Here is a 13,569-nt window from a genome sequence, read left to right on the forward strand (position 1 = left end):
GTTGTAGTTCTCTATAAGCCTTTTTTTTTTAAAGATTTATTTATTTATTTATTTATACAAGCACTGGGTACAGCCAGAAGCGCGGGAGGGTGAGAGAATTCACCAGAGCCAGAGCGGGGAGCAGAGCAGGCAGAAGGACCAAAGTACACTGCTGAGGGGAGCAGTGGGCGGCAGGAGAGGTCTGCGCACCATGTGGGACCCTCCTCCGGTGGCCGGGGAGCAGCCGAGGATCGAACCGGCACTGCAGAGGCATCGGGCAGCTTCGCAACCCAGCGCTCAACCACTGCGCCACCGGGGAGTCCCTCTATAAGCCTTTTTAAGCACTAGAAAGCTAGTGAAAAGTTTTGGAAGAAAACTGATATGGTCTGATTTAAATTTTTCAAAGATCTCTCTATATGCCATCTGGAGAAAAATTAGAAGAGGACAAAGACTGAACGAGATCATTTAATACAGTAGTTCAGCAGTTTAAGCAATAGATCATAGCAATTTGGACAGGGATTACAGCAATAGAGACACTGAAAAAAATAGCAGCTTATTACAAATTCTGGAGATGGAATTTACAGCACTGTTGATGGGCTGAACATTGCAGGTGAGGGAAATGCTGTCTGAGCAACTGCATAAATAACTAATATGGAACCAACTAGACTTTTTGAGGCACCTGGGTAACATTCGCCTACGCTCTGGGTTCCTTTGAGGCTGGATGAACAAATTAACATCAAATAGATTAGTAGGAGAAAAATACCAAGTTTAATAATGTATCTATGATGAATTACATGGCTTTAAATTGTAAGGAAAATGGGACAAACTGGGTTCTATAAGCTGTGCTAAGGGCCTGAGGCATCAAGGAAAGTGGGGGGGGGTTCACATAAGGAGGAGAGGATAGTATTACAAGATCTTGCTTCTTGATGTTTACCCTGACTTAAAATTGGTTTCTCCAATAAAAAGTTTATTTTTAGAAATATCCCAAATCTAGATAATCTGGTACCAGTTTCTCCTGGAGACCACAAGCCTTCACTGACCGTAGTTCCATATATCAAGGACACATATTAGAAAAGTCCTGCTCTGGACATCTGATAAGAACAATCAGAACATATTGTGGGAAAAAGAGTCCTATGGCATTGAGGAAGACTTTAATGAGAAGGGAATAATCAAAAGTGAATTTTTCATTTTAATAAGCCAATTTTTGCTTTTTTTGTCAAATAATCTTATGTAATTCCTTTTTATGAAATCTTCTTTGTCAACTTTTAAAGTTTTATCTGTAGATAACATCAAGTTTCTCTTTTTAAAACAGACATGTTTAGGTATACGAAAAATGCAAACTTGTCCAACCACGATGGAAAGCTATGTAGAAGTTCCTCAGACTACTAAAAATGGGGCTTCCATAATGACTCAGCAATTCCACTACTAGGGATCAACCCCAAGGACACAAAAACATTAATTCAAAAGGATACCTGAATTCCTATGTTTATTGCAGCACTATGTACAATAGGTAAGATATGGAAACAACCCAAATGTCCCAAAATAGATGACTAGTACATATACACAATGGAATATTACTCATCAATCAAAAAAGATAAACTCTTGCCATTTGAGGTAAATCAGGATATTATAACGTAGTTAAAATGAGGGAAAGAAAGTATTTCTAGAGGGAAAGGTAGCCCACTCAGTTAAATGTTCCTGAGGCTTTGAGCAAATGAAAACAAAGAAACCACTATTGTTGACAATATGGAACTCAGAGACAAAAACATCTCAGAGAGCAATGTGATGAAAACCTCACAGAAGTAGTCTGAGAACGTAGGTGGAGACATTGAATGCTGACATCTCAATGCTAAATTCCTATGAAGGAGATGAGAAAAAAATGGAGTAACAGAGAATTTATGACCAAGGTAGGAGGATTTCAATTCATAATATAAACTTTGTAATAATGAGAACTTCACAATTGTGAAATTGTAACGTTCCCTTTATGAAAAATTGTTCTGAGATCTGGCTAACCTCCATGAGGACACTGTGCAGAGAAGGCTTGTGTTGAAATAGAAATTATACTAAACACTTTCAATCTCTATGAGAAGTGAGTTTCATGAATTCTGCAGCTGGTTCATCTTTTCAAATCATTTCTTAGCAATGTCTTTTCTTTCTTAAATTTTGTTCTCAACTGCAGCATTGTAGTATCTCAACTGTACTTAATGAAGAATTTGAAAAGTGTTACAGTGAGATGAAAATATAGCTTAGATTGTTTTTTATGGTCAAAATTTCCAAACTCTACATATAAAACATGTTACAGTATCATAGAATTCCTCTGACCCAGCATTGTCAGAGAAACTAGAAAAGTCACAAATCCAATTTCCAGTTTTTCCTCTTCCATTTAATGTTTCTGAATTTGAGTGGGTGCATAAGATGCTTTAGTGGGGTTATTGCTTAATTAATTACAGACAAGAGAAGAATAAAATTTTTTTAAAGACAGAATTGTAGATTACAGGGTCCACTGCTCAGCAGTGACATGGACTAATTTGACAATTGAAGGGTCAGTACCTGTAAAAGTAAGGACACTGCTTACAAGCATTACCCTCCAACTAGTAACAATGTGCACGCCAGGATAATGAACTTAAAACAATAGTAATTAGCAGGCTAAGACAAAGGATTAAAATTAAAAATGAATGGTGCAGTGCTTTCCGCTTGCTTGTAAAACAGCATTAAGCCAACTTAATCCATTTTAATTCATTGTGAAACCTGCAGTGCAAATGAGATGGATTCAAGGGTCAGGTTCAGCTCCTGAGAAAGTGCGATACATTCACCTGTGACAATTCTTTCTGGAATGATAAAGTAAGGGAAGTCTCTTAAGAACTCTGAGTGACTCCATAAGGTCCCCAGAGATCAGGTGTCAAAGTTGTCTATCAGATGCCTGAAGAGAAAAAAGGGAAGCATTACTCCATGCTATTGTGAGACAGTTGTCATTGACTGATCAGGCCTTTGAAGCACGCTTTCACAGTCAATGAAACCACCTGAATAGATGAAAGCCAGACAGCTTCTGACAAACAAGAGTCTATGGAATATTCATTGTGCATCTGGGTGGGAAAGATTAATGTATTAGAAATTAAAATGGGACCAGAATGTATGATCTTGCTCTAACACTTGGCCAGACCTGTGTCACCCACTGCTAGTGCCTGAAGTCGACAGACAATTCTGCCAAGGTAACTGAGAATCATTAAGCATCCTGCTATTGTGCATGGTGAATAATAAAACTTTCCGCCTATTCTTTGCCTGGAGCTGACAATGAATAATTCTGGAGCTATTTGCAATGTTAACAGCACCTATCTTGCCCATCCATTCTTTAGATAAGGATGGAAATATGCATTTCAACAGTCTGTACAGATACTGATTCACAGGCATTTCAAAGGACACCTGTCACTCAAGTGAAGGACCTGTCAGTCTCCAACGTGTGATGGTGCCAAGAAAATGGCCAAAAAGATTATCTGTACTTTATTTCTCCCCTTTTACAGATTAAAACACTGTTACATTTGCCATAAACTGACAAGTGATTTACACTGGCAACTGTAACATGTTTAAGACTAGAAAAAAAAGCTATTCTCTTAGGCAGGCATATTCTTCCAAGGTTTACAACTGTATCAAATAGACTATCACAAATGTGATCTAGACCATACAGAATGTCATTACGCTGGATATTAGAAGCATTTAATCTGTTTGCTGACACAAAGGTGACATTGATAGAGTTGTCTTTTTGACGTCAGTACCTGAGTAAATTTACTTTTAGGAAAGAACACGTAGATTAGAATACTTCAAGTAAGACCAGGTTGTACAGGACATCATCATTAAAGCTGTGCGTGAGCCACTGAAGGTTTTTTGTCATCAGTACACCATTAAATGTACAGTTTAGAAGAGCGCATAAGCTTCCAAGATCAACAAAAATTCATTTCACATATTCTAAAAGTTAACATCCAACTACCACAGAAATCCTGCTTTTATAAAAGCAACACTGGCTTACAATGCTGTTTGTGTTTTAGAGGTATAGGATTTCCTCTTTCAGGAGGGGCCCAGGAGCTAGACCCCAAGAGGGCTCTTGTTTCTTGTCTCGAGGAGGAAATACCTTAATATTGAGACCAGAGTTAGATGGAAAAGCAAAAAGTTTATTGACAGATAAGAAGAAGGACAGGAAAGTTCTCTGAGCAAGAGAGGAGTCTCAAATGGGCTTCCACTTAGGAGGCAAGACGTAGGTGTTTACATGGGTATAATGGGCAAGTGGGGTTTGGCTGTTGGATGTCTTAGTGATATGTCTCTTGCTGATTGGGTTGAGGCCCATAGGGATCTCTGATGTTATTGAGGCCCACTGAGTCTCCCAGGTTACCTGCCCTGCTTTCCTGAAATGAGTTTTGATCCATTGCTTTGGCATAGCATTATTATGTTGATGTTCTGAACATTCAACTGGTTGGAGGCACCCTGATTCCAACTGCCTGTTCCTCAGTTAGTCTGATAAATGGGCTTGAGGCACCTAGGTTGGGGCACCTTTATCCTAACTGAATCCATTTCTAGCTTCCTCATTCATTGTCACACCACACCCACCATCAAGACACCCATAGTTCACCACTACAATCCATTGTGTTCCTTCCCCTTGCCAAAGAAGTTCTTAATATGTTGCTATCTGGACAAAAATTATGGCCACTTTGTTTATTTTTAACACTTTGAATATCTTCAAAGATATTTCCCTGGAATAAACACTGTGACACTCATTAGGATCCCAGTTATTTTAGTCAACAAATTCTTCTGACTCTCTCAACTATGGTTAAAATAGTAATTAAATTAAATTGCAAATCAGAGAGCTTCAAAAAGGTCTACCTTACTCACCCTTGCTAAATGTCATGAGAACTGCTTTTCTTACAATGCTGCCATGGAGATTCTCTGTTTTCCTGAATGTAATGAGCCTCTTACATTCCCTGTTGACCACAAGGTAATTCTTAAAAGACTTTTTTTAATGGATGTATAAAAGGAGGCTTGCATTGGGTATGTGAGGCAACTGGACTGTGGATTTTTGGTGAATGACCCCTCTCTTCCTTCTAGCAATGCAATTGTACATGACAATCTTTTTAAAATTAAAATTACGAGTCTACAATCTTTTCCCCATGCCAATCAGCAAGATATATTTTAAGTAAGGGAAGTATTCTGTTAAGAAATTGTTCCAAACTATCTTGGTACCAACAGATCTATCAAGGCAATTAGAACTAACTGCATTGCTTTGAGATAGACAGAGAGATACATATATGACAGAGATTGAGATGATGGTTTGATCATGGAAAGCTAAACATAATTTTCTTGTTTGAGTTTCTTAAATTCATTCAATGCTGTAAAATTGCAAAAAGTTTATTAAAATCACTTACAGTGATATAATGCTGTTTAAACTATCATTGAGCAGAAAATATGGAGATTACTTGTAACTAGATTTATAGTACTATTGTCTGTAAATATCTCCATAAACCACCAGTTCTCTTCTTTTATTATAGTAAATTTCATACAGTCAAAGTCATAAGTCTGACTCCAGACTTACTTATCAGAGACACCTTTTCTTGACAAAAGATACACAAGAGGCAGCTAACTTTGACTATAAACTCCTTAAAAGAACTAAATTATATTGTAATGTTTAATCACATACTACATGCATTCTCTGCTAAGTGAGTAGTTAAACAATAAAACTAGGTTATATTAATAATGCTCATTAAAGTGTTTATCAAAATGATATCAACAAAGAAGTAAAAGTGTTTATATTCTCAATCCCATGTGTTGAGCATTACTTATTACACTCCATGTTCTCTCTATGAAGGCCTATTTCTACTAGTGGACAACTGATCTAAAAACTGGCTGACAGTGCATTTATAATAATGGTTTAATTTTTGAGGCACAACATAATGATATAAATTATGTCTGCTGGAATATAGATCAATCAAATATCATTTCAGTAAGGAGAAAATAGTAATGCAAAGCATTATTTTAGATTTCTAACTATTGGATGTAAATTCCCTATTTATAGACCAAACCACAGTGAATTTTTTTCTGATAAATTCATTTACTTATGAACATGTCCATTGACTTCCATTGTATCAGGATATAAATTTGTTGATTTTATTAATTGACAAATAAATTCCACCTATCAAATTATACTAAATACTGGAGTAGTCTGGAGACTAACTGGGATGTTATTTGCAAGTTAAAATGTAATAAAAATACATATATCAAAGGAAGGGGGTCACCCAAATTTCTAGTGTATTGGACATGAGGTATGGGGAAGAGGAGAGAGAACAATACTGACTCCAAGGTTGGAAATATGACGACTATTATGAAGGAAATAAGGGGTTAAGACACAACCTACGAAGGTATCTGCAGCCACTGCTGCACAAGTCTGATCCTGGCCCAGGGAGCTACCCATATGGCACAGCAGACCCCTCCTGACTTGCCCACTGCTCCCCGCAGCAGTGTATTTCAGTCATTTTGCCTGTTCTGTTCCCCACTCTATCTCTGGTGAATCCTCTCACCCCCCACAGCTCTGGCCTGTACCCCAGCTCTTGTATGCATAAATAAATAAATCTTTTTTTTTTAAAAAAAGGAAAAAATTGATAATAGTCTTCCAAACCAAATGGTAAAAGTTAATGGATAAGGAATGCTTGTTTCCACCAGTCCATGATAGGAAAGATTCAAAACAAAAAGTTTGGGAGATTCCTTTATCTCCCATTTCTTGGAATATGATTGTACTGAAAAGACTGACACATCAATATGGTTAGTAACTAATTCACCATGTCTAAAATTATCAGAAGAATGGGATAAAATATCTTACTTTTTCTCAGTGGATATATGTGTGAGATGGAATTTTCATTCCTGGTTAGCCTCAAAACAAGAAAATTTCAATAACTTACTGATGGAAACATTTTTTTTTCTACCGTACTAAATACCATCTAGTTAAGTAACACTAGGCTATTATACAATTGATAGTTTCCATATTTTTATTTACAAACATATTTGTGAGAACTAAACTGATAATATTTATTAGTAGTTTCTTTAAAATTTTAATTTTCAAATTTATTATATCATTTATGTGTTTGTTTTCATGGTTACTTTGACTCATGGCAGTGACAGATTATACTGTTTTGAAGCATTTAAATAACAGCTAAATGTATTATTTAAATGCCTTCAAATTAATAATATTTAAATTAATGAGTTGATTAAAGAAAACTCAAATATTTCATAGATGGTATGAGGCATGGCAAAATTCACAAATGTTTAAGTCAAATGCTTTGAGACTTGGGGAAGTGTTAACATCTCCTATGATACCTATCAGCTCAGTCAGTCATGAGCAAGTAAGGATATCTTGCTGCCTTAGGTACCCCTGTCATCTAGTGCTCAACAGCTCTAGAGTATTATTTTCTATCCTAGTGAGACCATTGTCCTAGGCACTATTTACAAAGTAGGTTACAAGAATAATGTACTTCGAGAAATGCATAATTTTATGTAGGTATTTCAAATTTGTTTCAAGAAAACACCCAACAAACATGAAAATACTATCAAGTCAGTCACTTTCTCCTCCTGATTTCCAGAAATCCAAGTCTTTTCCTTCTAGGTGAGGTTCAAAGCCTCAAAATCCACCTCTCTCACAAACCTTTCCTTCTTAACAACACTTTATTTCATTGTGCTTTGTATACATCTCTTCTATGTGTATGTTCATAGATCTCATTATAGAACATTAACATGCTTTCTCTTCATTTTCGAATTAGTTAAGCAACTCTATTAAATTCCATGTCTCTCATGGATTTAAATCTTTTCCTTACCTAGCTTAGAGATGTAGATACACTTAAGTATTGCTGAAAGAAAAGGTATATACTAATTCTTTCTTTTGCCCTTTATTGCATCCTCAGTGGAATGGTTACTTCTTATAACTTTGCTTTCTTATCAATCAGAGTTTCATAGATGTTTACCCTCCCAGAATTGAAAGCCCAACATCTAACCATCACAGTTTATTATTTACCCAGCATAGAACTTAGTGGTACCGAGTTACCTTCTATACAGCCACATGCTATGCAGAGCAGCCCAGCAAATAAAAGCCGAGAGTCCATTGGTCAAGCAATTAAGCCTGTTAGGAAAAAAAATACAATTCAAACTTAGCTAGGATAACCTATGGTTTTTTATTTAGTCTAAATGGCTTATTTTGCTATAGATGGTCTGAAAACTAGGTAGTTTCAATTTTTCAGAAGTCATGCTGACTGACGTTCCTCTCATTTCCCTTGCTCTACTCTCTTTGCTCAGAAATATTAGCATTCAATCCTATTTAATTTAGTCTTTGATGCTTTCAGCTGTAATGATTTCCAGCTCATAGGACATCCTATTCACTACTGAATCCATCTGGAGTGACTGGAGAACAACAAATAGACTAGAAACAAGGACTGCTTAACTACATGCAGAATGCTTAGCAGTGTGACAGACATCCCTTGTCAGACAAAATTAGGTCTTGAAGAATTTCATTTAGACAGGGGAGAAAATCAAGTGACATGATTTAGCAAAAGTGCTTAGGGGAATCCCCAATTTTAAATTGCTTAGCTTCCCAGGTTGTAGGTTTTTCTCCATTATCATTTGTGAATATCAGGTGTATTCCACTTCTAAAAATAATTTTGTTGAAATTTCTCTCTCTCAGTTTTTCTTTCATTTTTTAATTTATGGAATTTTTTTCCCTTTAAGTCATTTATTTTAAAGTATTGGAACCTAAAATTAATTTAATGAAAGAAATTATATAGGCAAGAAATACCAAGAAAAAAATTAGAAAGCAATTTAAGAGATTGTAGAATGTTTTTTCCTCTTAAAAGAAGCTGACTGTTCATTTGGAAATCAATTTTGTTACAGTAAATTCATAGCAGGTTTCAAATGAAGGCAAAGATAGAAAAGATAAACCTTGGTGAGAGATTTGCTATTATGATTTAGAAAAATATATGTGTAATGAAAATAATGATTTTTGTGATCTAAGAACAGGAACATAGGCATTCTTAACAACCCCTATGGCCAAACTTCAAAATACATATATATGGTGAAGTTCGGTGAGGTATTCAAAACAAAAACCAGCAATGCATTTATAATCAATATGTACAAACATCCTCTGAATAACATATGGTGTTGTATACCAATATTACCTTAATAAAAAATAATACAATTAAAAAATATGAACAAACATAATGAGTGCCCTATTTCTATGATTGTATATCATATGTCTCTATCTACTATAACTCATACATGTCTTTGTGCCTTACCAAATTGTTCCTTACCTAAAGGCTGACATGTCCATTATTATGTGACCAGTAATATATCTGGAACATGATCAAGGATCAAAAGGTATGAATGAATAAGGGAATGAGTAAGTGTGTTGATGAGTGAAATGGGAAAAAGCATATCAATAAGCAGATTTATAAGTGAAATAGGGTAGTAAATAAACAATAATATTATGCTGCTCAGTTTTATAGTCAAATTTTTCTCCCATCTTTCCTAGCCACAGGACTCATTTGTTATAAATGTAAGTTCCTGGTTTCCACTACAGACTTAATGAATCAGAATGTTCAGAGGTTAGGTATTTCATACAGGAAATTTCTATTTTCAATTCATTTGATGTTTCTTACTTGGTTAGGAATACTTCACATAAATTCATTTAGCTGCAGTCTCCTTCATAGGTTATTTTTTTATGTCTCAAATAATAAACTTACTCAGTTTTCAGGAGGTCTGCTTTTCCTTGTCAATGAAAGGAATGTTGAATTGAGCTGGCAGTATAACTCCAACTTTTACAACTGGCTATTAAGAAAAATATGTATAGTACCTACCCAGGGGCTGAAGAGACTGCTTATCAGGGTAACTCTAGAGGGTAGTTGTTGGTTAAATTACCTTAAAGAATTTTTATACTATTGGGTTGTTGGAAAAAGTCATGACATATTTCTTCTATAACTTTCAAGCAAAAATGTGTCATAACTTTTCTGACAACCCAATAATATTTTAATTTTAATTCCCTCTTGCAGTAAACAAAGAAAAAGGCTGTCAATAGTTTTAATAGATAGCTATTCTACCCAATTCCACTATGGTCAGTGTACATACTCTGAATTATGCCTCTCCTTTGAAAGTTGTTAAAAATCTGTCTTTATGGGGCCTCCCCGGTGGCGCAGCAGTTGAGCGCTGGGTTGTGAAGCTGCCCGCAGCCTTTGCAGCACCGGTTCGATCCCCAGCCATGGGGCAAGGGTCCCACATGGCACACAGATCTCCCCTGCTGCCCACTGCTCCCCTGAGCAGTGTACTTCATCACTCTGCCTGTTCTACTCTCCACTCTGGCTCTGGTGAATTCTCTCACCCTCCCGCACCTCTGACTGTACCCAGTGCGTGTATAAATAAATAAATAAATAAATAAATCTGTCTTTATGGCACAGGATATGGTCAATTATAGTAAATGTTCCTTATGCTTTGAAATGAATGTATATTCTTCTCTACTTGGGGACAAAGTTATATTTATACAATTAGGTTATGGGTTAATGATGTTTGCATTTTCTATATCAACAGTACATTTTTGGTCTACTTGTACTATTGATAGTAGGAGAGATGTGGTAAAATTTTACCTCTGTATTTCTGGAATTATCCATTTCTCTGGTTAGTTCTGTCAATTTTGCTCTGTTTACCTAGAAGCTTATCAAGATTATTGAATATTAGAATTACTTAACCTTACTGAATGGCTGTCCTTTTATAATTTTAAAAATCCCTATTTATTTCTAGTAATATCTGCTGCTTTCCTACCTTTATTTTTAACCTATGTCCTTACATTTAAGGTGTGTTGGTTGCAAACAATGTATAGTTAGTCTTTATTGCTTTTTTATGTACCCTGCCAAACTTTCTTTTACTAATTCAAACCACTCTGTTTACTCTCATTATTGATCAATTTTTGTTTATAGCTACCATTCTACTCTGTTTTCCATTTGAACTATTAATCTTTTATTTCTCCACAAAAAGCATTTGCACACGTGGTTCCTTCTGTCTTTAATGCCCTTTCTACTTTTTCTACATTTACTTAGTTATTTTTCTAAGACTTTAGATATTTCCTCATAAGAGACTGTTTAATCTGTGTCTAGGTATGATTCCTAGCTATTCCCATAGCTTCTGTTCTTTCTCTTCAGAGTACTCAACAGCTATTTTATATGAATATTGGATTAATGAATATTTAGTTTTAAAGAGGATCACTTGATGATGGTGAGACTAATTATTTTCTAATCACAGATAAAAAAATGTTTGTAGCATAAATATATTAATGTATAGACAATAAAGCCTATTTGACCCTTCTTCACAATCAAAGGTGAAATATAAATAGAACTATAAGAAGGGATCTACACATTTCTCTAACATAGGATACCATCTCATTAAGGTACTGCTGTTATATTGATCTGACTTATCTAGTTACTGGGCATGTTAGGCTCCCTTTGGAGTACTTCTTCAGTATCTTGTAATAGCCCATTTTATGGAATGTTTTCAGTGTCCTGTGATATTGGGCTCATTCCTATATAAGAAAAATAGATTATACTGAAACAATTCTATCTTTCACACCCACATGGAGGGAGAGTAGGAATGACCAAGTTCTGGTTTATTTCAAATATTTTCCAGATTATTTGATGTAAATTCTTTTTCTACAATATTCCATTGTCATTTTTAAGTGAACTCGGCAAAGCTAAGGGCTCTGACTCATGAATGTTCACTTTCTTCCTGGATTAAGTAGGCAGTCAAAGGCAAAAATGTCCAATGACTCAAAGTTTCTATGCGTGTGTTCAAGTTTTTTCACTTTTGGAAATCACTCCCAGTACAAGTGGAAGAAATAATGATGTGCAATGTGTCCTTCCTGTCATTCCTTTGGAAACAGTACACTCTTCAGGACTCAACCTTCCAGAGATAAGCCAGCTTATCAAGCTCCTCTGATCTATCCCTCTACTAAAGAAAAAGTTATTTCTTCCTGTGCATTAACTTTAAGAAAGGTTATAACAAATAATACAAATTCATCAGGGTAAATATCATGGAAATTAGAAAATACTAGCTGAATAAACCTATGGGAAAGTGCCTGGATCCTTAAACTATCCTCTGTTGAGTTGTCTTGCATTAATTTAAATATAATCTGATGAGTTTCAATAAAAATCCAGGATTAATGCAGATTTATCAACAGATACATTACTTTGCTTAATAAAGGACGTAAAAGAATGACTCCTACTTTCTCTTCCTGGCAATAAGATCTTGAAATTTATCCAATAAATATTTAAAAAGAAAAATTTGTCATTTAATTCCTCAAAGAAAGCCTTCCTATCTATAATTTCTTAAAAAGAATGACTATTACCCTTAAACTGAATAACCTCTACATAGATGGGATTTTTTTTTCACATCTCTGCCTCTGCTCCCAAATACTCAACAACTCATATTGTTTGAAACTTGACTGCACTGGATATAGCCCAGAAAGGTGATCTACTATTAATTTTATAGAGATTTTTGTATGGACCACTTCATATAAGTGTTTAATAAAAAAGAATATAAAGGCTACCAAAAAGTATAATATCTTAAGTATTTATTTCACCGAGTATCTCCACATATAGAAGGTATTGTGAAAAAATTCAGTCTATATAATACCAATATTGGTTACCAGAAGGGGAGGGGGAGGGAGTGGTTAAATAGGGAGGAAGGGGGTATTTATATGATAAAGGACAGAATTAGACTTATGATGATGAACTTAAAGAGTATATACAATGTTGAAATTCAGTGATGCACACCCGAAATGTATGTAATGTTATAACAATAAATTTAAAAATCCCTACCAACATTCCAGATTTAGTCTATAAATTTATGAAAATGAATCACAGATAAAAGTAATTTAATGAGGAAATGAGGAAATGAGGAAAACTATGCCATAAACTTGTTTTAGCAACAATAAGGAAATCTATAAATTGTTTGAAGAAGACCCAGTTATTTTCAGGTATTTTAGAATTGTCTATTTCTACATAGTCACACTTAAGGCACTTCATTTAGTGCCACTTTTTTTTTTTTGAAGAGAGTTCCAAATATACCAAATGCTTCAGCCTATGGGAATTGATGTTTAATTAACATAACACTGACCTTCTCCCCTTTCTCCCACAAATACAAGGCCATGTTTTTCTGCCTTTTCCATCCATACCAAGCCTGCCTGAGAATGCTTACATATATTCCACCAGCTCCTTCCCCTTTCTTTATGTTCGCAGTCAGTCATTCTCTAATTCTCTGCTCCACTCCTGAGAGTTGGCATACGATCACCATAAACCACCTTTGCTTGAGTGCAACTAGAATCCTGGAGTCTCCTGATGACAACTTGAGCAGAGTTTAATCCAGGAGAAAATCAGGTAAAAACAGATGTGATAATTAAGAAAAATTCTACAGAGGCTTGAGGATCAGAAAATGACTGAAATGCAGAGGGAAAAAGCTTCAACTAGGCACGGGGCATCACAACTCTGGAGTCTACAGGATTTGTCCATGCCCAAAACAGTTCAGCCTGCTTTC

General features: G+C 35.4%; 1 long non-coding RNA gene across 8 annotated transcripts in view; it reads right to left on the bottom strand.

Annotated features, from left to right (window-relative positions):
• The window catches only part of LOC119255848 (uncharacterized), a 428,764-nt gene that overhangs the window by 198,706 nt on the left and 216,489 nt on the right, over window positions 1-13,569 (bottom strand). For all 8 annotated transcript variants that reach the window (XR_008553572.1, XR_008553573.1, XR_008553569.1 and 5 more), the window contains one exon: window positions 8,051-8,125. This is a non-coding gene — a long non-coding RNA (uncharacterized LOC119255848). The remainder of the gene's footprint in view (window positions 1-8,050; window positions 8,126-13,569) is intronic.

This window comes from Talpa occidentalis, unplaced genomic scaffold (assembly GCF_014898055.3).
Source record: "Talpa occidentalis isolate TD23 unplaced genomic scaffold, MPIMG_talOcc4v2.1 talOcc4.3, whole genome shotgun sequence".
Classification (NCBI taxonomy): Eukaryota; Metazoa; Chordata; class Mammalia; order Eulipotyphla; family Talpidae; genus Talpa; species Talpa occidentalis.